Source organism: Haliotis cracherodii, unplaced genomic scaffold (genome assembly GCF_022045235.1).
Source record: "Haliotis cracherodii isolate W230 unplaced genomic scaffold, xgHalCrac1.p SCAF_18, whole genome shotgun sequence".
NCBI classification, from domain to species: Eukaryota; Metazoa; Mollusca; class Gastropoda; order Lepetellida; family Haliotidae; genus Haliotis; species Haliotis cracherodii.
This window is the reverse complement of record NW_027266273.1, coordinates 27353628-27379963: the sequence shown is the minus strand read 5'-3', so window position 1 is coordinate 27379963 and position 26336 is coordinate 27353628. Positions and strand designations below refer to the sequence as shown.

The 26336-nt window shown below is 44.6% G+C and overlaps 1 protein-coding gene across 1 annotated transcript in view; it reads left to right on the top strand.

The window, feature by feature from the left end:
* The window catches only part of LOC139465949 (muscarinic acetylcholine receptor gar-2-like), a 236575-nt gene that overhangs the window by 940 nt on the left and 209299 nt on the right, over positions 1-26336 (top strand). The gene's annotated exons all lie outside the window — the stretch shown is intronic.

Below are 26336 nucleotides of genomic sequence, written 5' to 3'. Positions count from 1 at the left end.
CACAGTACCATGAACATCGTCCCATTTAACTCGTCCCATTGATACTAGGAGAATCTGTGTAGAGTGGACATGTAAAATTCATAACGAATAGAAAGATATGGAGATATAGGTGTGCCAGAACGAAATAGGAGTACAGGGCTGATTATTGACGTGGACGGCAACGACATTGATCCGGAGGTTGCCGAGTCCTCACAGCGGAGTAGGCCATGAAGTACACAAGGGATTACCAGGAGTCGGGGAGGACGGGGGGACGACCAGTGACATACTTCAGAGGAAACACCAGGGGTGCTGAAGGGGGAGGCTGGAGGAGTGGGGGTACTGGTGTACTTCAAAGAAGGCTTGCTAGGGTGGCGTCATTGTGTGTTTTACTTCGAACGAAACTTGGAGGTGATGGAATGAGAAGAGGAAAGGCGGCTGTGTACTACAAATGGGACTTGGTTCCCCTTAAATGTGGACTTAAGTTCCGGACCGAGAGAAAGTTCGTAGTTGTCGTGGTGTATTGTAGGGGGTGGTGGTGTTGTATTGTAGGGGAGATGGTAGTAGCGTATTGTAGAGGGGGAGATGGAGGTGTTGTATTGTAGGGGGAGATGGTGGTGTTGTATTGTAGGGGGAAGATGGTGGTATATTGTAGGGGGAGATGGTGGTGGTATATTGTAGGGGGAGATGGTGGTGGTATATTGTAGGGGAAGGTGGTGGTGGTGTATTGTAGGGGCAGATGGTTGTGGTGTATTGTAGGGTGAGATGGTGGTGGTGTATTGTAGGGGAGATGGTGGTGGTGTATTGTAGGGGGAGATGGTGGTGGTGTATTGTAGGGGGAGATGGTGGTGGTGTAATGTAGGAGGAGATGGTGGTGGTATATTGTAGGGGGAGATGGTTGTGGTGTATTGTAGGGGGAGATGGTTGTGGAGTATTGTAGGAGGAGATGATAGTGGGGTATTGTAGGGGGAGATGGTGGTGGTGTATTGTAGGAGGAGATGGTGGTGGTGTATTGTAGGGGGAGATGGTTGTGGTGTATTGTAGGGGGAGATGGTTGTGGTGTATTGTAGGGGGAGATGGTTGTGGAGTATTGTAGGAGGAGATGATAGTGGGGTATTGTAGGGGGAGATGGTTGTGGTGTATTGTAGGGGGAGATGGTTGTGGTGTATTGTAGGGGGAGATGGTGGTGGTGTATTGTAGGAGGAGATGGTGGTGGTATATTTTAGGGGGAGATGGTGGTGGTGTATTGTAGAGGGAGATGGTGTTGTATTGTAGGGGGAGATGGTGGTGGTGTATTGTAAGGAGAGATGGTGGTGGTATATTGTAAGGAGAGATGGTGGTGGTGTATTGTAGAGGGAGATGGTGGTGGTGTATTGTAGAGGGAGATGGTGGTGTATTGTATAAGGATATGGTGGTGGTGTACTGTAGGGGGCCATGGTGGTGGTTTATGGGGGGGGGGGGGGGTGTATTGTAGAGGGAGATGGTGGTGGTGTATTGTAGGGGGAGATGGTGGTGGTGTATTGTAGGAGGAGAGGGTGGTGGTGTATTGTAGGGGGAGATGGTGGTGGTGTATTGTAGGGGGAGATTGTGGTGTATTGCAGGGAGAGATGGTGGTGGTATATTGTAGGGGGAGATGGTGGTGGTGTATTGTAGGAGGAGATGGTGGTGGTGTATTGTAGAGGGAGATGGTTGTGGTGCTTTGTAAGGGGAGATGGTGATGGTGTATTGTAGGGGGAGATGGTGGTGGTGTATTGTAGGGGGAGATGGTGGTGGTGTATTGTAGAGGGAGATGGTGGTGGTGTATTGTTGGGGGAGATGGTGGTGGTGTATTGTAGGGGGAGATGGTGGTGGTGTATTGTAGGGGATGTGGTGGTGGTGTATTGTAGGAGGAGAGGGTGGTGGTGTATTGTAGGGGGAGATGGTGGTGGTGTATTGTAGGAGGAGATGGTGGTTGTGTATTGTAGGGGGATGTGGTGGTGGTGTATTGTAGGAGGAGAGGGTGGTGGTGTATTGTAGGGGGAGATGGTGGTGGTGTATTGTAGGAGGAGATGGTGGTTGTGTATTGTAGGGGGAGATGGTGGTGGTGTATTGTAGGGGGAGATGGTGGTGGTGTATTGTAGAGGGAGATGGTGGTGGTGTATTGTTGGGGGAGATGGTGGTGGTGTATTGTAGGGGGAGATGGTGGTGGTGTATTGTAGGGAGAGATGGTGGTGGTGTATTGTAGGGGGAGATGGTGGTGGTGTATTGTAGAGGTATATAGTGGTGGTGTATTGTAGGGGGAGCTGGTGGTGGTGTATTGTAGGAGGAGATGGTGGTTGTGTATTGTAGGGGGATGTGGTGGTGGTGTATTGTAGGAGGAGAGGGTGGTGGTGTATTGTAGGGGGAGATGGTGGTGGTGTATTGTAGGGGAGATGGTGATGGTGTATTGTAGGGGGAGATGGTGGTGGTGTATTGTAGGGGGAGATGGTGGTGGTGTATTATAGAGGGAGATGGTGGTGGTGTATTGTAGGGAGAGATGGTGGTGGTGTATTGTAGGGGGAGATGGTGGTGGTGTGTTGTAGGAGGAGATGGTGGTGGTGTATTGTAGGGAGAGGTGGTGGTGGTGTATTGTAGGGGGAGATGGTGGTGGTGTATTGTAGAGGGAGATGGTGGTGGTGTATTGTAGGGTGAGATGGTGGTGGTGTATTGTAGGGGGAGATGGTGGTGGTGTATTGTAGGGGGAGATGGTGGTGGCGTATTGTAGGGGGAGATTGTGGTGGTGTATTGTAGGGGGAGATGGTTGTGGTGTATTGTAGGGGGAGATGGTTGTGGTGGTGTATTGTAGGGGAGATGGTGGTGGTGTATTGTAGGGGTACGGGGGTGATGGTGGTGTATTGTAGGGTGGTGTATTGTAAGGAGAGAAAGTGGTGGTGTATTGTAGGGGAGATGGTGGTGACGTATTGTAGGGGAGATGGCTGTGGTGTATTGTAGGGGAGATTGTGGTGGTGTGTTGTAGGGGAGATGGCTGTGGTGTATTGTAGGGGGAGATGGTGGTGGCGTTTTGTAGGCGGAGATGGTGGTTGTGTATTGTAGGGGTATGTGGTGATGGTGGTGTATTATAGGGGGAGATGGTGGTGGTGCATTGTAGGGGAGATGGCTGTGGTGTATTGTAGGGGAGATTGTGGTGGTGTATTGTAGGGGGAGATGGTTGAGGTGTATTGTAGGGGGAGATGGTGGTGGTGTATTGTAGAGGTATATAGTGGTGGTGTATTGTAGGGGGAGCTGGTGGTGGTGTATTGTAGGAGGAGATGGTGGTTGTGTATTGTAGGGGGATATGGTGGTGGTGTATTGTAGGGGAGATGGTAGTGGTGTATTGTAATGGGAGATGGTGGTGGTGTATTGTAGAGGGAGATGGTGGTGGTGTATTGTAAGGGGAGAGGGTGGTGGTGTATTGTAGGGGAGATGGTGGTGGTGTATTTTAGGGGGAGATTGTGATGGTGTATTGAAGGGGGAGATTGTGGTGGTGCATTGTGGGGGAGATGGTGGTGGTGTATTGTAGGGAGAGATGGTGGTGGTGTATTGTAGGGGAGATGGTGGTGGTGTATTGTAGAGGGAGATTGTTGTGGTGCTTTGTAAGGGGAGATGGTGATGGTGTATTGTAAGGGGAGATGGTGATGGTGTATTGTAGGGGGAGATGGTGGTGGTGTATTGTAGGGGGAGATGGTGATGGTGTATTGTAGGGGGAGATGGTGATGGTGTATTGTAGGGAGAGATGGTGGTGTTGTATTGTAGGGAGAGATGGTGGTGGTGTATTGTAGGGGGGAGATGGTGATGGTGTATTGTAGGGGGAGATGGTGATGGTGTATTGTAGGGGGAGATGGTGGTGGTGTATTGTAGAGGGAGAGATGGTGGTGTTGTATTGTAGACGGAAGATGGGTGGTGGTGTATTGGAAGACAAGATTGATGTTGTTGTAGGGGAAGATGGTGGTAGTGTATTATAGGGGAAGATGGTGGTGGTGTATTGTTGGAGGAGATGGGTGATTGTTGGTGATTGTTAAAGGAAGGGGTGTATCGTCGAGGAGAAGCTAGGTGTTGTTGTGTGAAGTGAACGGTGGTTGTATTGAAGTGGGGAAGGTGGGTGGTGGTGGTTGATGGTGAACGGGAATGCCATAAAATTTCCCCGACTATCTCAAGATGTTTATGAATCAATAACAAAAAGTGCCGATGCCATATGTTCGCGAAAAGGTGACCGTATCCATCACATATCTGCCATAACTGTTTTGAAGCGATACTGAGGCCTTGAATCGAAATCTTGGTAGAAAGAGCATGCTCGATTGTATCTAAAAATTATAAAATGTAGACACCAAAGGCTGGAGCTGCTGGAATATAGCTCATGGCGGGAAAGTTGACTGTTGGAATGTTGAAGTCATCCCTCTTGTCATACATTAGGGAGAGTGTTTTGTCACTCTGAATCTTTATTCAGAGATCTAAATATGAAACAGATGAGGCGGTGTCACTGTTCTCCTCTATTTCAGGTGGGTAAATCAGTGGAAGGGACTGGCTAGGTGATGGTTATTGAACGATATCAGATCATCGATACATCTGAAACTTAAGTTAAACTTCTTAGTCAAATTACCTTGCTTTGACTTTGTGAATCCGAGGTACAATTCTTATGCATATGCTTAAAGAAATGATCAGCAAGGAGTGGGAGTACAATTGGTCCACATCGGGATGCCTACTTCTTGCCTAAATGTCTTACCCCCAAATTTTACATAGATGTTATCAATGAGGAAGTCCAGCATTCGGATATAGAGAATCCCACCTGAATGTTTTTATATATCAAATATAACGAGTGATGATATTTTTTATATCAAAGACACGAGGGTGAGATTATATTATCATCTATCATTCTTCCAATTCTTCAGTTTGTAGACAGTCATAAGCAGTGTCTTAAGTGAAAAAAATACCGCTTCAGTAGCAAAGACATTAGTGATGTCATTTGATTGTGATGTCATGGTTGTCAGTTGCATCGGTGCGTCACTGGTGCGTCACGAAAACGAAAGTAAAAACTGAACACTACGACTGGTTGTAGTTGCATGAACGTCCTTATTTTATTTTCTGGTATCACAGCGATAGAGCATATATCATTTGAAACATTTGCAGATCCAGTTACGTCCATCTGTACCTGCAGACACGTTATTGCATTGAGCCACGTTATTGCATGGGGTCAGGCGCCGTGCCTTTTTTTATATGAGTTTGAGAAAATGACATTGGGGCATGGAGGCATGGGGGCATGGGCCATCACATGTGTATGATATTATGCGTACTTACCAAATACGTAAATAATTATGAAAATATTTTCTAAAATATTTCTAACTGTAAATCATTACACTAAACATGTTTATGTTCTTACTGGTTTGGGCGGTAGTGGTTGAAGCGGTCGCTCGTCACACCAAAGATCTGGGTTCGATTACCCACATGGGTAGAATGTGTGAAGCCCATTTCTTGTGTCCCCTGCCGTTATATTGCTGGACTATTGCTAAAAGCGGCGTAAAAGCATGCTCATTCACTATTATTGGTCTGCCTGCGCTTTCGTTCCTCGCCGGCGGAGGCGAAGTGAAGGGTGCCAGTCTAGTTCTATCCGACCTATTTCACCATACGGCATTTCGCTGCTGTGAAACGTTGACCTATTTCCGAAAAGCGGGTCTGTCTCTCGAGAGGGACGGAGACAGGACTTCGCCATGTTGCTATGTGGTAAACGTTAACCCAGTTTCCGTGTAGCGAGATATTAACACTTTTAGACAGTGTGAATAATTGACGTATCAGGCTACGCTAGTATACATACTACCATTAAGAAGTAACTCTCATAGAGAAGTAGGGTTCATTGTTAAAAATAACAAACGCATTCACAACGTTGTGGGTTTATTTTTTTACAATATCTGCATGTCTCCATATATACGTCATGTCTGCAGTTATTATCTATTATAAAATAATATTACAACATTGTAGCTTTTACTTTGAACAGATCAACTATTAATAACTCTCTCAATGTAGATATATCAATGTCAACAGTATCATGTATACTAATATGATAGTGAGCATACCCCATGTTCCTTGAAAACAATAACACATGTTTCAGGCAGTCATTTTTGTCAAAACATATTACTGGTTTTGTTTTCATAATTTGTTTGTCTTCTACTTTATATTACATAAATATTTAACATGAAATGTGCCATATTCTCATTCCGGATTCTGAGGGTCCCACATGACAATTACTATTTGTTTATCTTCTGAGTTACATATGTGCGCTTTGTGACAGCCTAGGTACTCTTATCGTGTGTGTCTCCTGTGGTAGGAATTTCAGCTCTACGAGGAAACATTAACATGCCGCCACGTTAGGTTCGAACGCCTCCGTGGTCTACTGGTAGAGCGGGGGCTAGGGGGTTCGATCCCCGGCCGCGTCATACCAAAAGACGTTAAAAGATGGTACTTGTTGTTACCCTGTCTTGCGCTCATCATTAGGGGGCTAAAGCATGGACTGGTCGGTCAGTATAGTTAATCTGAGTCGGGTATTCATGTTGAAACTGCGGCACCATATCTCAGTGGGCTAGCACTTTAAAATCGGCATTAGTCCGGACTAACACAAGCCGACACACACACGTGTACACACACGCACACACACGCACGCACACACACACACACACACACACACACACACACACACACACACACACACACACACACACACACACACACACACACACACACACACACACACACACACACACACACACACACACACACACACGTGCATGCATATAAGTGCCATAATTTTGGATGCGACGTTAAACGGCATTTCACTTCACCTCTTAAGCAGTCAAAGCACTTCACATTTGGTTTCTTGCAGCGTGAAGGAAATACAGTTCTCGTGTGACACCCCGAAAACACTTTCGCGATACTCATATCCCTATGGTTAATACACATCCAACGACCCGTGAAGATCCGGGGTAGAATAAGTCTTCAGCAACCCGTGCTTGCAGTAAAAGGCGACTATACTTGTCGTAAGAGGCGACTAACGGGATCGGTTGGTCAGGCTCGCTGACTTGGTTGATGCATGTCCTCGTATCTCAATTGCGTGGATCGATGCTCTTGATGTCAATCACTGGATTGTCTGGTCCAGACTCGATGTTTTACAGACCGCCGTCATAAAGCTGAAATACTGCTGAGTGCGGCGTTAAACAACAAATTAACAAACAAACAAAATACATAAAACATTATTAGATTAGACACTTACATACGTATCTGGAATAATATCGTTTCCCAACCGTTCCTGGGCCTAGAAACTCAATAATCTGACATCGCAGCGTTTTGAAGCACTATTTGTCTGCGCGGAAGGAACAGGAGAGTGGGGCAGGTGTGATCCGGCTTCAATCGCTGTCTGAAGTAGAAAACCCGTACAGTCTCGACTTGGACTACAAAAGAAATGACACTGAAGACATGGATTAAATATGACACACTGAAACTATTTTCGCATCAAAGGCTTATGAAAAAAGACTTGCAAACGTTGAGTGACTTTCGGCATTCAGTTGAGAGACCAGTCGTTCTATAGGCAGTTAGTCGTTGTCCCTGTTGGGTACTTACCGTCGGGTAGTACTCGGTAATTTAAACCTCCACTGGACTACAAAGTTCTTTACTTGGTCAAATATTGACAGATGGGATCAAGGAAGAGTCACAGACAAGTCTGGTACAAGCAAGGAGGCTAGAGCAGGATCCGGTACCTCTGAATCTGGTTGCATGGTCCCTTGGTAATAGTTCGTCGCCATCTTGACTAGTAAATCAAATGCTCTCTGAGACGTTGCAGACTACGGTAGATCACTACCACTTACGTATAGTGAATTTCTGTCAATCTGGACGCCCGACATATGTACAAAGTTGCATTAATCCATGATTACCGTGATTACCGTGATAAGTTAATCCAAACAAAACACAGATCCAGTAATCACATATATGGTCACATCTGGATTGAGTAACGTTACACTATGCGAGACAAAGCTATCATCATGTAAATGCCCACACAGCAGATTGTCATGCACACAGAACTAGACACAGACGCTTGTTCGGAACTCTGAAACCAGAAATCTGAATATGGTATCTACAGCAGTTCACATCATTATCAACAAAATGAATGGGTTGGTGAATGAAGTGCGAGGGGAACCTATAAGTTTCTCTGCTCCGTAGATTTGCGAGTCTGCTGTATGAATGAACTAACTGTAAAAAGGAGATTCTATTGTAGCGTGTTCAATTACTTGAAAGGTCACAAGCTCGTAATATAGCTTCGGTATCAACTTAAAAAGTTAACCGGGTTTTTTTCTTGAAAGAATTCCATCCTGAGATTTGAAGTTCTTTACAGGGGCATTTAAAAACCCCGTTCTGAATCGCGTGCACTAAAAGATTGCAAAAGCAGCAGTAATTTCCTTTGCAGCTTTTCTAAATAACCATTTCATTATTCCCAATCTCCCTTTCTTTCCCCTAATTCAGCCAGAACCACAGGCACATGGAAGCTCCTGTAAGACAGCACTCAGATACAAGAGTCTGTGGATGGCGTCGTGGAACGTGACGCCACCCCTGAGTCTAGTTGGAGGCAGAGTAAGGGAATACGAGTTGTACCAGTCTCCGTAAAGACCTCTTCAATAGTCCAGCCTCCGTCAAACCATCTCACGAACATCCCAAGAGTCGCTCATCAGTCGCTCACTCCGAGGATGGAAATCCCCCCTGAGACCAAAACTGTCAGTTTTTTGCCCGAAATCATTTGGTTTTGTCTGTTGCACGTCTTTGTAGGTCTCTAGCTGACATTTCTGTGCTCTACATTTCAAATCAGATTCCAGTATAAAGAGAAACGCATGTTTCTGAGTATTACATTTGTACCAGTTTTCTCTTGAATCTGTCTTTGTCGTCTTGAAACGTCAACCTGTCAATCTGAATCGAAGGATGTCTACAACACAGCAGAGTGTGTATAAAGCAGTACAACAGTAATCTTGACACCGATATCAGCACATATATTTCCTACATCTACATGCATATTTTGTTTCTCTCTCAGTATTGTGTCTATTGTTTTCAGCTTAAGTAGGTAATATACGTCCATATATAACACGCGCCATTGTCTATACGCATCCAGCCCTTGAACCGCCGTGGCTGTCAGTGGAAAAAAAGTGGAATGATTATTGCCGGCCCCCTGTGTGGATATGGAGAGAGGGAAATTGCTGTAGAGACACGCACTGTTATTGTAAATGACCCCAGTCTATCAATAACCCACACAGTAATAACAGGCTAGATGACACGTCGTGACCTTGACCCCGGAAGGTCACTGCACTTAGGCGCGAACAATATAAAGCAAAGACCGAAGGGATCTTTTAAGCAGGCAATCAATTTTTCTTTCTCTTTCCTTTGTCAATGAAAATACTCAGCTCTTGTATGATCTGTGTAACACACAATTATGGTAAATCAGTGTGTTTGTGATTATTTCCAGTCTCTATCGTTTGCGTGTACGCCTGTTTTGTTTTTAACTTACATAAGCCAGGTTCGCAATATCTAAGCTTTGTCTGTTTATCAAGGATGAAGCTGGTTCTCACTGTCAGGTATATGAAAGAGAGATCGGAAATGTCTACTTTGCCAATTGCAGGGAGACGGATGCTGCGTTTTATGTGTTGATACCCTAAGCTTCTTTGCCTGAATACCTCATAGGTATGATAATGGTAAGAGAAGGAAGGATAAATATACCTTCCATTATTTATCACCCATTTCATTGGTCTGGACTCGCGCTAGATTCTCTGTAGATGGACATACGAGGTGACTAATCATTTCTCGTACAGGAGAGCGCAGTACATCTATAAATATCAGTAATATGCATCAAGAACCAGCAATTTCACTCAGTGTTAGACTTTCTACGTCCAGCCAGACATGACTATTGATTCCTAACTCAACTTCCCATCATTTTTCACTCATGCCGCTAAACGAATAAAAAAGAAGTCCTGGAATGTGACATGAATCTTGTAGCACGAAGAGCGGTCCATTGGGAGGTGAACACCTTCAGTCCTAGTCGCTGCTGTACCCATCACCCCGGAGTCCTGGGGAGGTGTGGCTTACACGGGTAGGTGGGGAGCGGATATCTCACACGGCTAGCTGGGGAGCGGATATCTCACACGGGTAGCTGGGGAGCGGATATCTCACACGGTTAGTGAGGGGACATCTCACACAGGTAGTGAGGGGATATTTCACACAGGGTAGATGGTGAGGGGATGTCTCACACGGGTATGTAGTGAGAGAATATCTCACACGGGTAGGTAGTGAGGGAACATCTCACACGGGGCAGGTAGTGAGGGGATCTCTCACACGGGGTAGGTGGTGGGGGGATATGTCACACGGGTAGGTAGTGAGGGGACATCTCACACGGGGTAGGTGGTGGGGGACATCTCACACGGGGCAGGTAGTGAGGGGACATCTTACATGGGGTAGGTGGTGGGGGACATCTCACACGGGGCAGGTAGTGAGGGGACATCTTACATGGGGTAGGTGGTGGGGGACATCTCACACGGGGCAGGTAGTGAGGGGACATCTTACATGGGGTAGGTGGTGGGGGACATCTCACACGGGGCAGGTAGTGAGGGGACATCTCACACGGGGCAGGTAGTGAGGGGACATCTCACACGGGGCAGGTAGTGAGGGGACATCTCACACGTGGTACTTAGTGAGGGGACATCTCACACGCGGTAGGTGGTGGGGGACATCTCACTCGGGGTAGGTAGTGAGGGGACATCTCACACGTGGTAGGTGGTGGGGGACATCTCACTCGGGGCAGGTAGTGAGGGGACATCTCACACGTGGTACTTAGTGAGGGGACATCTCACACGCGGTAGGTGGTGGGGGACATCTCACTCGGGGTAGGTAGTGAGGGGACATCTCACACGTGGTAGGTGGTGGGGGACATCTCACTCGGGGTAGGTAGTGAGGGGACATCTCACACGTGGTACTTAGTGAGGGGACATCTCACACGGGGTAGGTGGTGGGGGACATCTCACTCGGGGTAGGTAGTGAGGGGACATCTCACACACGGTAGGTAGTGAGGGGACATCTCACTCGGGGTAGGTAGTGAGGGGACATCTTACACGGGGTAGGTAGTTAAGGTGAATAGTAACAGTTCGACACAAGTAAAATAAGATGTTCTTCATACTCGTGCGTTATGCTCTAATCACCGTTCGATTGAACAATGTAACAATACAGTAAAAAGTCCTACTTCACAGTAATGCTGGATTTTCGTGGTCGCTTAATCCTTCAAATTACTTCAAAGCGTAACGATATGAAGTAAAAAGCCATAAAACGTCAGCTTTCCTTGGACAAATAAATAAACATGTGATGTTTGATCTATATTTAGTCGTAGCACCATCATAGGTCCTTGAATGACTCAAGTAGTGTGTAAGTTTCTCGACCAATTGCTGAGGGACGAATGGCCTCCGGTGCTTCCCTGGGCTGGGTAGTCGATTGCTTCACTCACACAAGTGGCTGGCACCAGGGAAGTGCTAATAGTTTTAGCGATGCTGTGTTTTCACAGAAACTGCAACGTTTGTCAGACTGTTTACATGTGGATCAGCTTGTCCCTCACACGGACAGCCCGTAACAACGTTACTAAGAACAGCATCGCCCCTGGCTACTTTAGACGCCAATCTGAGGCTTGTGGACAACGTGAGACACATTGGCTTCCGGAAGTCAGTGCGCGTGAAACGTCGTTACAGACGGCCAGTGACGTAAGAGTCACCGCCATTTTGGTTTGAGGCAAAATGTTTGAAAACGAACCCGTTGCGACACAGAACGATCTCAGTAGGCCGGAAGAACCGTTCGGTGCAGAGACACCTCCCTCAGGATAAAGTTTTTCTAACAAGAAAAAAAACATGTTCTGCGAGGAATATTGAAATACCGAAGGGTTTTCTGATTAAAGTTTCCATAGCAACAATGACAAGTGTTAAAAGGACTTACGCGGGAACAGCTGAGTGTTTTCATCGTTACCATGGAGACGGTGTGGCAGATGCATGCTGAGTGGGAAGAGGGTGGCTTGTCGTAACCATAGTTGGGGACTGGGCTTCATGCCATTGTTTACATCATCTCTTCTGTATTAATCAAATCGATTTCCTTCAATCATGTCGCCTTACTACCTACACAGAGAGACGAGGATCCGATTAGACTGATTGAAATGCTTCGTCGGATAACGAAAGCAAATGTCGCGACATGCATCATCGATGCCGTTGTATACGTCGTCGAAGGGGTCGTACACAGTAAACGTCGTCATTGTACATGGTGTTGCACATGCATGATTAGTTTAGCTGATGAATATCTGCGCGATAAGGGATATGAGGTCTACAAGTCCTTTAAATATCGAAACAACCAAAGTATGGATTGTTGATGTTTTCATTCTATCTATTATCATTGAGTTCATGTGAGATCTTAACACCGTGTTCAATTAGCATGTCATAGCATTACGTAACGCCGCTACCAGGGTGGTTTGACTGACAAGTATTCCTTCTCCTCAATCAGATAACCTTACTTTAGTTATTAATATTTATGGACAAATATAACACTTCATTTGCCAATATATAACAGTTGGATAAATTTTGAATATTTGACAAACCTGCATATGTCATATTTATGTGACATCAGATAAATCGTATGATTTCATGACGTCACATAATGCTCGGAGATATGACAGAATGACAGACGTACATGCAGCTGGAATCGTAGACAATGGACGAGCCGCACACGAGTTTAATCAATAGACACTCGGAACAAGGACATGGCAAAGACGCAATGCTTCATCGAAACACCATTTAAGTTTAGTGCAGTGGAGGTTCAAGATGTATGCAATGCTTCTTGGAGTGTTTGTTTATGTGGAAGGAGGTTAGCATGCAAACCTCGCCAGACTTGGCCTGTCTATTGATCGTACATGCGAATCATGCCAATTAAAATATATACAAGTACTTTTATAGACCGTGTAAAAATAGCATGCGCGTAGCGAGGCAGAAATTACATTGCTATTTAAAACAAATCCAATAAAATTCCGAGACGAAAAACAACTATTGACGTATATCCCTAACTAAACACATGCGTCATTGATGGGGCGGGCGGTAAAACAGCACCGGAGTGACGCAGCGGCTGCTGATGGTGTAAGTCCCCTACCAGACTCCGTGCTGTTAGGTCCATGTGCCCCGGGGACGTCACTAACGCTGGCGAGAATCCCTCCTCGGCACCTGTACCAGCAGAGACGGCTGTGGTGATCGACAATCTGCAGCTTCGTACACGACGATGATCAGTAGAGCTCATGAAAAAAGTCTGATGGTATACATTTCGACCGAAATCCCGTTAAGTTGGATGGTAGCGTTTTATGTTTCCTATTGACAAATGTCTGGATCATTGGTACGTAGTAATGTTCCTCTACTTGTGTGGAGACATTTTCTAGTATATTTGTTCGTCACGTGGGATTCAGGGATTCCGCATTAAGATTGTTCTTCCCAGCACAGAAAATCTTTTTAATTATACTCTCCCAAAAAGGTAGGGGATCACGAAATAACAAGGTCATGATCCTTCATCAGGAGAGAGATCAGCTTCAAACAATTCCTGCCTGAGAAAGAACGGTTTCGGGACCAAATGCTAACGCCCAACACCCGAGCACATGCAATTACTCCGTGCACGTGGATTTGGGGTTATTCTTAGATTTGACACTTCAGTGAAAGGTCGTCAAGTCGCTCTCGGCCATTGGTGATGTTGATTTTCATTATCCACAGCAACATGTATGCTCTCTATTCTTGCCTGAATACAGTTCTTGTGGTGAGATTAGGAATGCATCGTCTACAATGTGATGAACGCCTTGGGGCTACAGGCATGCTTCAACCTGGAAGACCTCAGCGTGAGGTAGTCAATATGTCCAATGTGTCTCAGTCTGTGATTTGCAGAGTTTGGTTTCAGCTTTCTGCAGAAATGTTAATGATTGGCTTCGCAACTGACGACCGAAGTCAGTCCAGCGCCGATTCATCAGGGAAAAGCGTTTTAAGAAATTGGCCCCAAACAACCAATCAAATCGCTGTTGATTTGCCCCAGGCCACCGGAGTTACTGACAGACATTGCTTGATACAGCTAATCTGCATACTTAGCGACCACGTGTTGTGCTCCTGTGAACAAATCGACACATTCTAACCAGATGCTAATGGTGTTTAGGGCGAAATGGTGGGGAATCGCCGATGGCCTCGTGTAATGTGTAATGTTTTCAGATGAGTCCATATTCACTCTGGACTTTCTGGATAGGCGTGGACGTGCCTAGATGCCTCTCAGCGAACGTCACGCGATCGTCAACGGTTGTAAACATGACAGATTTGGAGGTGGGTCTGTAGGGATATGGGTCGGGATGACTATGGCTGCCAGAACGCCACTGCGTATTGTCCATGGAAGGGTCACAAGACACTTCTACGGAGACAACATTCTGGCGCCAATATTTGTGCCGTTTCCCCGCCATTCTGGTCCATATTTTATCTTTCAATATGATAACGCTCATGAACACCGTTTGCGAATTGTAACTGACCACCTCCATCAGCAAACATCGCCACAATGAATGGTCAGCCATGAATCCTCACCTTTCCGCCATAGGTCATTGTTAGGGAGGACGTCAAAGGTCATCTGCTACGTCAGCCGAACTGGGCCAGTCGCTGAATGGGGACTGGACAGGACTCCTTCAACATGTCATTGGGACATTAAGTCGAACCATGTCACGCCGTATAAACGAATGTTTGACCAATCGTGGGACGTGACCTATTATTGATACAGTCAAAAGTTCATTTTCTGACCTCACACTCCTTTCGTCTTTCTTGGTTGTTTCCACCCATACAATACACCGCCAACTTGTTTTGCTGATTGTCATATTACGCCATATTCCTTCCTGTTTCTTTATCCAACTCTGCACCGAACTCTGCAGTTCTGTTGTCATCTGTTATTTTAGAATATCTCTTATTTGGAGAGTATATATACATATCGTAAATTACAAAAATCTGAGAATTATAACCTATAAATGGATATCAGGTGTTTAGTTATATGTAAGTCCATGCCATTGTGAAATGTGTCATTCCAAGATTTTCTGCTGTGCGTGATAACGTTCTGTAACGCCGCATGATCTTCTCAACGTTAAGTGCTGTTTACAAGTCCCGCCCTCTTCACGGATGAGTCATTTAATTCATATCAGAGATCGAGTCGTAGCTTGCAATTGGCTTCGATTACATTCCACGTTCTAACAACATGCCCGTGCTCCTCGCGTGTGCACACCTGGCCCCGACAACCTGCGCACACGTGGCACCGACAACCTGCGCCCATTCGTGACCAACTCATGTTATTCCGGGACAAGCCGAATAGCGACTCGTGCCCCTCTCGTGGCCATTTTTGCAACCGGGTTCCGTCTTAGCGCAAACGGGCATACCTAAAACAATTGTCAACTCGTTGCGCAATGGTTCAAATATATTTACCCATATATCATTTATATTTCAGATGAAATTAAAAGCACATCAGGACATGCGAAATTATACAGTATGATTGAACACATTTAACTGTGTCTTGGGTATATTTTTAGATGCAAGACATATGTAAAAACAGAAATTATTTCTGAGGGATTCTTTGACGAAGAACTTGAAATACGCGCATTCTGATTGGTTTGCCGTATTTTCGCACATAACGTTCATCGATAGGGGAAAGAGTCTTCTTGCAGGTTACGGAAAGGAGCGAGTGGTGACGAATGTAGGGGAACGAGTCTTCTTGCAGGTTACGGAAAGGAGCGAGTTGTGACAAATGAACCTGCGCCATGTGGGCACGTCGTGGCTCGTACTCAAATAGTGTTTAAAGCAGCGTTACACTCACTCACTCACCCACCCATCCATATTGTTCAGAATTACGTATTCCCAGTGACAATGTATGACGCTGCTCTGGTCATCGTTGCCTTTTTACAAAATGTCTCGCTGATAATATCGTTGTCAATATTAGCCATCAATTTGAAGCACACCCCGTCTGTTCGACTATTGCTCCCAATACACTGTATCTGTGTAGGCGTTCCTAGTTCAAAGAATCAGACAAATCAACGTTCAAAGATCTCAGCTCTAATCGGCCTCTCTGCCACTGAAACGGCATTATCAATTGATGATAATGCGAACTTGAATTACTGTAATGTGCGGAACGCATATCATATGAATTACTGAATTGCGATATGAAAGTAGTCCGATCGTTTTTGTTAACAACATGCCACGATAATATAACGTTGAAATAGGCATTTGACATAATGAAATCGTTGTTTTGTGTGATTACATTTTCGTGCAAACAGGTAAATAGATACATAGTTACATAACCATCAATGTAAGTCAAATGGACCAGCCGTTTACATCAAATATAGGTTTACCTGACGACTGCAACAGGCTACTGATTTATACCATGCTTGGGTTGATGGTTGATTCCAGCATTGAGACACAGCAGGGGTGCCCGGATGTGGTGCATCCGTTACTCCAGCCTTTATTGATGTTTTCTGGTCTTTGCTAAACATTTCATTTTTCCACTTTTTATGACTGTTAGAATTCATTTTAACGCGTTATGGGAAATCATTTTGAACATTTTTGCAAAGATTAATCACAATTATCGATAAAACTTTGTATCTTATTACCATAACTATCTATATCGCGAAGGAGACATTTGTTCCCGTACGCCACGTTTTGAACAAATGGAAAGAACTTGCGGATGTAGTAACTGGTACCTCTCATTGAAATTACCGTTACGGGGCACAGTGGGGCAATGAGGTGGAGGTCGTGTTGTTATCATCAACCCAGTGTTCGTCACGTGATTCACATCACCCCAGTGTTTGTCACGTGATTCACATTATCCCAGTGTTCGTCACGTGATTCACATCACCACAGTGTTCGTCACGTGATTCACATTATCCCAGTGTTCGTCACGTGATTCACATTATCCCAGTGTTCGTCACGTGATTCACATCACCCCAGTGTTTGTCACATGATTCACATGATCCCAGTGTTTGTCACGTGATTCACATCACCCCCAGTATTTGTTACGTGATTCACATCACCCCAGTGCTCGTCACGTGATTCACATTGTCCCAAGAAAAGACCAGAATCAAACCTAGAAGTAAGTCCCTTGCTTCCTGATATCCAACTGCGCTCTCGCATCGTTTAGCTCCAGCATTGTTCGTCACAGATGCGGATTAAATGTCTCCTCCACGATATAGGCGCAAATATTGCTTAAAGCGGCGCAATAAATTACGCACACCCTCACTCACACAGGTAGGTTTACATTGAATAGTGGCTGCCAGTCTATGTACAGGTGACCCTTAACAATCTATTTTACCCAGGGCTCGTTCATTTGAGGGATATGTGAGTAAAAGACAAAACTCTATGTCTGTGATTTTTAACCCTGAGATAATGACTTGAAAAAATATTGCCTGAGCAATAATGCATACCTATGTCACACTGACCTAGCCTCACTGCAACGAACTCCCGCCTGCTCCGAGGTACAACATGACACAATATCTTGTCTCTGAGCCATGTCATCACACGCCCCACGCATGACCTCACGTTAATGTGTAGTGTCAAGACAAAACGTCTTTCCTATAACATATTACACAACGGCAATATATGCACTGAATTATGTTATTTATGTGTTGTGACGTCTGACGGATGTTCACCCAGGTCAGTGCTGGGTAAGAGCCTAAGTACAGCTCCGCAATGCAGGCTCGAGATTTACAGCACTGGACATCCACATTCCGTCCCTCTGAGTTAATCAGTTAGCACGCGCTTGCAAGAGAAATCATTGAGATTGATAGACAATGACAAATTATGACATTTATGTCGAGTCGATGCGACCATGGAAGGACCTTTACGACAATCAAATCATCATTACTCGCCCGTGGCCTCCCTTCGCTCTGTCATACATTAGAGCAATTAGAAGGCCGTGGAAGACACAGTGTGAAGAAGTAGACTGGCGGGCTCCCGCTACTCGTGTAATTGGTTACACAATACAGCTAGCATTGATTGTGCGCCGCTCCAGTGCTGAAACTGTCATTTCTTTATAGATGGCGGCAGCGGCCATAGCAACATGCTGCAAATCCACATCATATACAATACTGTGTGGACATTTTATTTCTTCAGATTTGGCTTGTCTGGCCATCAAGTGCTGAATGGTGTATGACTACTCTGAAGGCTCAGTCACATAGCTATCATATAAGCATTCATAACCTGGGGTAAGCAGGGAGATTGTTAGCTTAGCCTAGGTCAGTAATAATGATCAGTAGCTCGGCGGTGGAGCAGTAAATATTGCCATGTTATTTGAGATAGAAGTGGTAGAAATCAGCTGACAAGATAAATACTGTTATGGCTGTATGGGACGTGTTTTGTTTTGTATGTCACTTTGTGGCTGGAAGGGGTGTTGTTATTTATATTGTGAACGGTAAAACGACGTTCCATCTCTGTTGTGAATTGTGGGAGAAACGTTCCATCTGTTGTAAACGGTGGGAGAACGTTACGTCTGTTGTTAACGGTAAGACAGCGTTCCATCTGTAGTTAACGGTAAGACAACGTTCCATCTCTGTTGTGAACGGTAAGACAACGTTCCATCTGTAGTTAACGGTAAGACAACGTTCCATCTCTGTTGTGAATGGTAAGACAACGTTCCATCTGTAGTTAACCGTAAGACAACGTTACATCTCTGTTGTGAACGGTAAGACAACGTTCCATCTGTAGTTAACGGTAAGACAACATTCCATCTGTTCTGAACGGTAAGACAATGTTCCATCTCTGTTGTGAACGGTAAGACTACGTTCCATCTGCAGTTAACGGTAAGACTACGTTCCATCTGTAGTGAACGGTAAGACAACGTTCCATCACTGTTGTGAACGGTAAGACTACGTTCCATCTGTAGTTAACGGTAAGACAACGTTCAATCTCTGTTGTTACCGGTAAGACAACGTTCCATCTGTTGTGAACGGTAAGACAACGTTCCATCTGTTATGAACAGTAAGACAACGTTCCATCTCTGTTGTGAACGGTAAGACAACGTTCCATCTCTGTTGTTAACGGTAAGACTACATTCCATCTCTGTTGTGAACGGTAAGACAATGTTCCATCTCTGTTGTGAACGGTAAGACTACGTTCCATCTGTAGTTAACGGTAAGACAACGTTCCATCTCTGTTGTGAACGGTAAGACAACGTTCCATCTGTAGTTAACGGTAAGACAACGTTCCATCTCTGTTGTTACCGGTAAGACAACGTTCCATCTGTTGTGAACGGTAAGACAACGTTCCATCTGTTATGAACAGTAAGACAACGTTCCATCTCTGTTGTGAACGGTAAGACAACGTTCCATCTCTGTTGTTAACGGTAAGACTACGTTCCATCACTGTTGTGAACGGTAAGACAATGTTCCATCTCTGTTGTGAACGGTAAGACTACGTTCCATCTGTAGTTAACGGTAAGACAACGTTCCATCTCTGTTGTGAACGGTAAGACAACGTTCCATCTGTTGTGAACGGTAAGACAACGTTCCATCTGTTATGAACAGTAAGACAACGTTCCATCTCTGTTGTGAACGGTAAGACAACGTTCCATCTGTTGTGAACGGTAAGACAACGTTCCATCTGTTATGAACAGTAAGACAACGTTCCATCTCTGTTGTGAACGGTAAGACAACGTTCCATCTCTGTTGTTAACGGTAAGACTACGTTCCATCTCTGTTGTGAACGGTAAGACAATGTTCCATCTGTAGTTAACAGTAAGACAACGTTCCATCTCTGTTGTTACCGGTAAGACAACGTTCCATCTGTTATAAACAGTAAGACAACGTTCCATCTCTGTTGTTACCGGTAAGACAATGTTCCATCTCCGTTGTTACCGGTAAGACAACGTTCCATCTGTTGTGAACGGTAAGACAATGTTCCATCTCTGTTGTTACCGGTAAGACAATGCTCCATCTCTGTTGTTAACGGTAAGCCTGTGTTCCATCTGTTGTTTACGGTCAGCACCTGTTCTATCTCTGTTGCTAAAGTTAAGACAATGTTCCATCTATAACTAATAGCGTTTGTTTTTCATTTCCAATTCGCCGAGGATATATTTCATTTGTGTCTCTTTTGTGTCTCATGTGTCTCATCTGTGTCTTATCTGTCCTGTTTGTATGTCATATGTGTCTCACCAGTGTCTGATGTGTCTCGTCTGTGTCTCATCTGTCCTATGTGTATGTCATATGTGTCTCACCTGTGTCTCAATTGCCTATGTGTATGTCATATGTGTCTCACCTGTGTCTCACCTGTGTCTCATCTGTCCTGTGTGTATGTCATATGTGTCTCACCTGTGTCTCACCTGTGTCTCATCTGTCCTGTGTGTATGTCATATGTGTCTCACCTGTCTCATCTGTGTCTCATCTGTCCTCTGTGTATGTCATATGTGTCTCACCTGTCTCATCTGTGTCTCATCTGTCCTTTGTGTATGTCTATGTGTCTCACCTGTGTCTCATGTGTGTCCAATCTATATTTTACCTTCAGCATCTCATCTGTGTTTCCCCTGTATGTCATAATATGCCCAGCAGTATGCCTAGAGAGCCCGAATATGCCAATGAACCTCCGTTGTTTTGCAATAGTCATCAATAGCTGCACGAGATTTTATACTTGTAAATAGAAGCGACAAAACATTTCTACAATCATAAGAAATCTCTTACATAGAACAAGCATGTGTTTTTGAATCACTATCAAAATAGTAGGTGAATGAGTGTACACTGCCCTACCGGGGCATCCGTCATAAACACTTGCAAAGGGAAGTCAATTGTACGCCTGAAGAAATGTCAATAAAGGAAATGTCATCGAACACAGTGTTTGTGAAGATCGAGGCGTGTACATGAACGTCTATCTCGTAAAACTCTGTAAGCCAACTTTTGTATTTTTCCAAGTTTTACAAGTTTATACAAACTGAGATGATTGATCTCTCTTGTGCCGGCCAGCGATATGGTAAATCAAACTGAGAACAATGTAAATTGTGACGTGACAAACAAATGACGTCATGATAACAGTACAGGACGGTCAGCTGACTTGTATGGGCATTCATAAATCGGTGACTGACCAATCAGGAAACTCAATGTTCTAAGAAGTATTGCTGATGTGACATGTACGCCGTACCCGTGAACATCCGGGGTAGAATAGGTTTCAGCAACCCGTGCTTACGGTAAAGGGCGACTATGCTTGTCGTAAGAGGCGACTAACGGGGTCGGTTGGTCAGGCTCGCTGACTTGGTTGATGCATGTCATCGTATCCCACTTGCGTGGATCGATGCTCACGATGTCAATCACTGGATTGTCTGGTCCAGACTCGATTATTTACAGACCGCCGTCCTGGAGCTGGAATATTGCTGAGTGAGTTGTTAAACAACAAAGGCACAATCATGTACGCCGCCATTCGACGGGACTTTCAGAGTCATGCTTTAATGGTTACAACAATGGTTTCAACTGACAGCAATGGCACGGTGGCGGTAGCGGTAAAGTTCATGTCGGCGGCAACAGCATTCTCACTTAGACCTTTGTTATCATCCATAGTGTTCTCCTCCAGTTTAGGACCTTTGGTGTGTCGGCACCAGTGTTGAAAACAGCGTTTGGCCCCAGATTATTCTCTCAATCAAACACATACTCTTTGTCATGAATTTTGCTTCCACTGACCTCACATCGATTCCATGCAATCTCCTAGTTCGGTCCTTCATATACAGTAGGTGCCGCTGGTCGGAGGTCATGCCAGAGTCAACAAGCATGACCCTTGATTTGCCAATATTAAGACTGTGTCCTTACCGATAGAGCAGGACATGCTGACCCATTCTGTGTCATCACTAAGTTTCAGTCATCAACTCATTTTTTCACACCGCTATTTTGCCTTTTACGCCCATTACAATATGTTTAGTCGAATACACAAGACTGGTTGTTGCCCAGCATTGACGTTATGTAATTAACCGAGGTAGAATTTGACCTGTTTTCATGCTTTTAGTTGACACCGTGATGTAACTGAAATAGCGCCCAAACTCCCTCACTGACAATCATTAATACAGTGAGTCTTGCTTGTTTGTTTAACGTTAACCAATCGGTAACCGAATCAAAGAAGCTTAACTATGTTAACCTGCCTGAATACGTTTCAGTCTACATTCATTCCAGATATACCCTGTAATAATTGGTTTTTGAGACCCATCTATTACTAGTGTAAGTCGATATTGGTTTGGTATACACAAAATACCACCATACCTGTGAAAGCACGCTTGTTATTCCCTTAACCTCTACGGTATTGTGTTAATTCATTTCCCTGCTGAAATAGATACGTGGCGTAGCCATCGGGAAGCACAAGCTATTCTTGTGTTACACGTCCTGCAATGAGATACTTGAGTCGGCATTGATTCTCAAATGGGTTTTATTTCCTGAAGTTTGTGAGATGAATATTTGATAGACCCCACTATACATGCAAGAGACAAAGTCGCTGTGAATCAGCGGGCGCCTCGCATAGACGTGTCTGTCTTACACAGTAGACATCAATATAGCGTCAATTGCAGCGCAAACAGAGAATATTGAATAAATAAACTGCCACACACATTGCCATACACTGGTTAGATTATCATCGCGAAATGGAATCTAAATTGCACCTTGATAACATACTTCTTTTCAACACTGTTTGCTGATTTTTAGTTCATTTTATGGGTGTGCAATGATTAACCATAGGAGGCAATAGTAGTAGTGTTATTATAGGCTGTACGGTAGTTGTATGGGGAAGACAAATCAGACAGAAGCGTGCGTGATAGTTTCAGTTATGGACACATCCGCATCTCTAGACCTGCTGAAGGCGAGTATCATCATCAAGTCTCTTGTTTGTGGAGATAGTTGCGTTAGCAAACACATTTCGCTTTTCGGGACATTCAACAATCCATTACAGTCTATTACTGAAAATAAATATTCAAGAATCAATTCTAAAACCGTCTTTAGATTAGGACATATTCACAAAAGCAGCAACACATAACCTGATTAGTTTGTTTATTTTCATATCGTTTTGTGATGCCCTTCATCACTGGGGGATGATCGGAACTTGCTGCTTCGACAGGCTGACACTTTGCTTTCCAAGTTTAGATGTTAGGCGTTTAAAATGTGACTAAAACAAACACGATATTCTTCGGAGGGGAGATGCTGTATGACAGCCTTCGTGACTGTTGGCTTGACGGACTAAATGACACATTACGGCAGAAACTACTTGTCACAACAAGATGGCGCGCCACTTCCGGTGGCTGTAGATTCAAATATGGAAAAAACGACAAAGACGACGAAGTCAATTTGTCAGTGTTAATGTCGGACGACGGAGACGAGCACCGGTGTGTATGTATACGTCGGTCAACAAACCTCGGTGTCAGAAGGCCAGGACTCGACATCAGTGCTCCACAATTACCACCATCCCTTCAGAAGCAATCCCACGCAGTCTGGACGATATGCATTAAGGCATGCCTTTAGGACAAGCGTATACAAGCTGTATAACCCTGTTTAATGCTAACGCATTTGTAACATTATTACATTAGATATACTGATAGTCCAGATGGTCCTATAGATACATTTGCATCGAAGATGGATTATTTCATGGACGACACATATCCCTGGAATATGAAAATAGTTTATGGTTTCAAGCAAATACGTTATGCTTCTAGTTTAGACACGTCGGAAGTGATGACCTGATAATACCACTGACATATTGTCTTACCGAACACATTCTCGAAGCATATCCATCTCCGCTCGATAGTGGGTCTTGAAAGTACTTTCCGCAAGGACAAATTGATCCGCAAGGTACAGAAACTCGTCCGATAACCAACACATGTAATGTCATCTAAGTGACACTGTTTTGCCGTACATTGTCCAGCGCATCCATTTAACTTGTAAGTGATGATGGTATTCGGTCTGCGCTCTCTTCTGTATCTAATGGTTAGTTTCGTGTATTTTGGTAGTTGTGGTATGTTTTGTGGCAGATGTCCTGCCTTGACACAAAGTATTTGAGGCCCACTTCATCGCTCTAGTAGATCTTCTGTCACTGCCCCAGCCAGTCTATTAACATCTCGGATAATTTCGATCTCTACTTAAACCAGGACAATAAACCTCCCTGAGCGGCTCGATGTTCGCCTGGACAAACACAAGGTCCTACCAGGAGCCATAAAACCAGCTCTCTTTGGCTTTCAAGCCATTTCGATTACTTTAGTTCTTACACAGACTTTTCTGCACTGCTAATGTCATTACGTTTGTTGAAGTGGCCACTTTTGTCAAACATCTTCACTGAGCTATTGACCAAGATGTTTGACCGACTCAAATTGTACAAATGTTAAAGTGGCGCCTTAGAACTGATTTGTAGTAACGCTAAAGTGGCGCCTAAGAAATATTTTGTACAAATGTTGAAGTGACACCGCAGCCTCTGCGACCAACGTTTCCGTGGCGCCAACGACGTCATCTGTATCAACGCTACAGGGCCAGGGCGGAATTGTCGTTTGAAATAAAAATCGACAACTTCATTGACGCCAACCATTGCACCATCTTTCTCTGTGTGTGCTAAGCTTGTTATGCCATACGATCTTGAGTTAGAACTCGGTAAACATGAAGTTACATGAGAATTGCGCAACGCACTATTTTTGGCGGTATTTGGTGTTTAATGCAGATAGGTATACCAGCAACAAAGAAACTGCATTGTTTCGACGGTACCGGTGATGCGAGTGAGCTAATATGACGGCAGGGGACACAGTTTGCCCACTCGAATCCGGGTCTTCGTCGTGACGAACCCTCGTAGACCGGTGTCTGGTTTTCTAACGGATGTGGTGTTTTGGGGTGTTCTGGTGAATCTGTATTTTGTCTTGTCATCCTATCAATTTGCACTTCCGACGGAGCATACTATTATCGCTTCTCTTGCTGGCCATTGTCCCTGACTCCAGAGTCGGCCTCTTAAGTTAAACAGTGGTCTTCATCAATATGCATGAACTGTGTACAACCGGTATCTCTGACAGGGGGCGTGTCAGTCCATCGGCCTTCTGCATCCCCAGCCACCAAGTCTTGAGGGGTCATCCCTCTTGACACAGTCCATGGTGCATTTCAGTATACGCCGATACTATTTTCGACTGTTTCAAGTCATCAGTTGACTGGCTGGAGAGCCTCGTGTCTAGTGAAACGGTCCTTAGTTTCTTTGGCTGTACATGTATGTCTGATGAATAGACAATAGGTATGCTGTACCGCTTGTACTGTCATCGGCCGAGACCGAAGTACTTGTGCAAATGTCTTTAGAAACTAGCGCTAAGATAAAATTGTTTGAAGTTGTAAACCCAGCGTACAAAATGAAACTGAAAAGTAAAAGCAGGTAAGAATATAGATAAAAATTATTGCCTAAAATTTCATTGCAAATTACCTTCGTAATGGTAAGGATTGAGTGTCTTCTTGTACAAACAGGAATCGAATGTTAGTACCAAGCTATTTCACGTTTGTGTCTTTGTGTGTGTGTGTGTGTGTGTGTGTGTGTGTGTGTGTGCGTGCGTGTGTGTGAGTGGGTGTCGTGTGTGATTGCGGTAAATGCGCGTGATCTTCGTGAGTGGTGTGTGAATGTGGTGTATTCGTGTGTGATGTGTATGTGTGTGCGCTGTGCGTATGTGTATGTGCGTGTGCGCGTGTTTTTAGCGTGTGATGTGCCTGTGTGTGATGAGCGTGTGCGTTCGTCAATGATATATGATCATATGTCCAGGGGCGTTGCCACCCGGACGTCCCATATCAGTATTGTATTTGTATTGACGTCATGATCATACTCTGTCCCTTGACTTGGCCAATAGTGGGCGCAACATCAAACGTCACGGGCACTGTAAAGGGTTGCTGATGAGAATAACAATCATGTCTGCACATTGATGTTCCGGTTGATGTATAGGGCATGCCCCGATTACATGAACAGACTTGAAAACACTGTGGATTTATCTCCATTCTACAGTGACACAATGACAAAACAAAGTCGTTGGCTGTTGTGGAAATGATGAGTGAGGTGACAACGGGTGAGCCTAATATTTTCGGAAATTTGAAATGTCGACTTTAGAGATCAGTGCAATCGATTGCAATCTGCGTGTATGGTTGCTTCGTGCACCCGAACCATGACTGTGACCATAGAACCACTTCAATTGGACACAAGAAAATCACGAGGGCAAATATCCTGGCAGCATTATTTCAAGTGACATCCCCGAGAAAATAAAGCGACCTTTGTAATGATTTGTTCTTAAGTAAACGCCACTTGTGTGACGTCTAA